This window comes from Euphorbia lathyris, chromosome 10 (assembly GCF_963576675.1).
Source record: "Euphorbia lathyris chromosome 10, ddEupLath1.1, whole genome shotgun sequence".
In the NCBI taxonomy this organism is placed as follows: domain Eukaryota; kingdom Viridiplantae; phylum Streptophyta; class Magnoliopsida; order Malpighiales; family Euphorbiaceae; genus Euphorbia; species Euphorbia lathyris.
Window position 1 is genome coordinate 74,923,464 of NC_088919.1, and position 3,427 is coordinate 74,926,890.

The window sequence follows — 3,427 nt, forward strand, 5'->3', positions numbered from 1 at the left end:
GAATGGCCCATACCATCTACTTTTCATCTAATCACTTTCCATATTTATAATTTATGATTTATAATCTCTATTTCCCTTTATGTGTTAATGTTTATTGCTTGTTTTGATATTGATAATTGATTATTGTGTAGGAGAACGCGATTACCGCCGCCATTCGGGCTATCTTTAGGGAGTTATATAGGTGTTGCCTTACCGGAATTGACAAACCGGAAACCGTAGGAATTGACAAGCCACGGAACTTACGGGCCCTAGTTTCTAATTCCCCCGCATTAGACACGCCTTGACTAGGAATCACGTAGTCTAAGTGCTTCACGGGTCGGTTCTACTACACTTGGTCGTCTTTGCAAGAGTAAACTATTATCCGTATACATTTAGAGTCATTATTTATCATGGTTATAACTTATCATATTCATCCCACTTCATAGAGTTTTAGCTACATAAATCTGTGTCGCCAATAGTGAGGAATAGTGTGTAGTTGTGTCTTACTTAACCCCAAAGTAATTACCGCTTAAATAACATACGAAACCGAGTCGTCTAATACTTGTAATTATAAATCCCGTGGATTCGATACCCGATCTTAACCGGATTATTACTTGATACGACGGGGTACACTTGCCCCTAAATAGTCGTAGTGTCTAGTAGAGCTAAGAACATTTAAAAGATCACATCCATATTCATAGCACACTCACCGCAATACACATTTAAGTCATCATTAGAAAAGCTCTACACACCTAGATCCTACGCCCATCAGACACTGCTTCCTAAGAGAGTCTGTCGCACCCTGAAAAAATGCAACAAAGGCGACAAACTTATACTAAGAGAGAGTGTCGCACCCTAAAAAATGCGACAGGTACGACATGCTCATATTTCTGGATTCTGTCGCACCGTTAAAAAATACGAAAAATGCGACAACATTAAACCACCAGGCCATTGTCGCACTATTTCGTGGTGCGACATATACGACAAAGTCTGAAATCCCACAAAAACGTTCACGATAAATCTGAAAAAATACAAAGATGCAATAGGTTGAATGGGTCCGAAATGCATAACCCTAGACTATTTTCGTTTGTATTTTACATATACATCTTATATACATCATATTAAAAACATATGATATTGTATTGAGATTAAAATTGAAATCTAGGTCAAACCCAACACCATACTTACATGAATAAACAAAGCTTTAGCTCTTGGATTGTTCACTTGATTGTTGTATAAAGTGTTGTAAAAAATAGAAAGAAAAAAAAAAAGAGAAGAAGGAAAGTGTGGAGCAAGTGTGATGAATGAGTAATGGTGAATGTGTTTGATGGGAAAGTGTCCAAATACAATGAAACTGCCTAGATTTATAAAAAGTTGTAGAACTAGGCTAAAAACGTTAATGGATTTTAAAATAGAGCTAGTTTTGTAATTGTCCCATTAATTGATTACATTTTATGCAAGTTGAAAGGGCAATCTAGACACTTTTAAATTTCAAAGCGCCAAACAAACAAGCTTTTTAGAGATTATAGGCAATTTCAGAAATTTGCAAAGATTGGCTAAAAACTGGAAAGAAAAAGACTGCCATATACACTGGCCCATTATTTGAATAAAATTTGACAAAAAATAGTAAAAATGGAATAAAATCTCAAGAATAGTGAAATGTTTTACATTATTTGATATTTATACCAAAAATAAATTGAATGACAGATTTTGTTGGATTTTCGTAAGATTTATTCTTAAAATTGAAGTGATTATCCACAACTCTATATATATATCTTCTATCCCACCATTTCATCAGAGTATTAGAAATGGCTTCCTTCACTAAAGTTTTTATCCTACTCCTCATTCTCTCAGGTATTTTCTTCTCATTTTCTCCGGTATATTTAGTCCGTAATTTATCGATGACATCTTTCGACTGTGTAGTATTTCCCGCAAAGTTTACGACCAAATGGTAAAAATAGTTATTGACCAGTTACCAACCAGCGAGAAATTCCGTCCTTAACTCATGAAATTCAGTCAGTACTACGTTTAAGGATGGAATTACGACTGAATTTTTGGTCCCTAACTAATGTTTTTCTTGTAGGTGTATTGTTTTTCCTTTTTTTAATAATATAATATTAATTAATTGTATTTAAAATAAAAATATAATATATGAGCGTTGATTGATGCAGCATCCGGGTTAATAGTGGTGCAAGGAGAAGATTGCGTAGAAAAGGGAGGTGAATATACGAGCGAGGAAGAATGCGTGAAAGTTTGTGACCACCAGTGTTTTTACCGTAAAAGTACAGCCCATGGCACATGCCTCAGTATACATCGCATCGTCTTTACTTGCTTGTGTTTTTCGCCATGTGATTGATAATATCTTAACACCAAATTAATAAAACAGTAATTGCATTTTGAATTATTTCATTGTTTGTTTTTCATTTTCATTGTTTATTGCAGTAAAATGTGCAGAAACATACGGTGTTTATTGCATTTCTTACACAACATCCACAAGCCACAACATTATATATATGGACATGAATCGGATCTGATTGCTTGATGATCATATCATTATTGACACAAAAACAAGCCTGAAGCTCTGACTAAAACTCAAATTGAGTGTTGCTCTGACTTTGCTGTTGCATAATTAAGATAAATGGATTGCTAAATACCGTCTCCATTTTATTTATTACGGCTTCCATTTGGAATTTTTTGGGCTTTTCATAATTTTAATAAAAAACTGAAAATTCTCTCTCCAAAATCATAAACTCCAACAACAATAATTGAAATTATGAAAATAATTGATGCGTGACAACCCGAAAACCCCGGAAATGGATGATTACAAGTCGGAAACATTAAAATTTGCGTTCTTTCATCAAAATAATGCATATTTTTTGTGACGATTTTGCATTTTTCGTCACAAAAAATTTGACGATTTTTCATAATTTTCGGGAGATTCATCTGCCTAGGCATAAAACAGACGGATTCTCTAAAAAATGGCGGTTTGGTTTACTACATGTCCCCGCTAATTAAGCGAGGGTCCGGGGAGGGATCCCACCACAAGGGTGTACTGGGGCAAGGCTTCCCTTGCCAATTTTTTGGCAAGTGGCCGCTCCTAAGACTCGAACCTGTGACCTCTGTTCACACGACAACAACGTTTACAGCAGAATTAAGGGAAAGTGATCGAAATTAAGAGAAACTCAAAGAATTGATTGATTAGGCTAAACGATCATGAGATGAAAGTTTTCATGAATTATTTCGTTTATTCCAAATCATTGTTATGGAAAAAATAAACCAACTAAATCAATAATATTAATTTGTAATGTTATAAAATCACATTCAAATGTAAATATACAAAAAAAAAGAACTAGTTTAAATTTGGACAAAGGACTATACTGAATGAATTGAAAAGTTTATTTGGACAAGAAATTAAAAGAAAGAGAAAAACATTGTATTTAGGACTAAA

General features: G+C 34.2%; 1 long non-coding RNA gene across 1 annotated transcript; it reads left to right on the forward strand.

Moving 5' to 3' along the window:
* Nucleotides 1-1,790: 1,790 nt before the first annotated feature.
* On the forward strand, nucleotides 1,791-2,380 carry LOC136208685 (uncharacterized). The gene is made up of 2 exons (XR_010677232.1): nucleotides 1,791-1,833; nucleotides 2,151-2,380. It is a non-coding gene; the product is annotated as an uncharacterized lncRNA (long non-coding RNA).
* The last annotated feature ends 1,047 nt before the right edge of the window (nucleotides 2,381-3,427 follow it).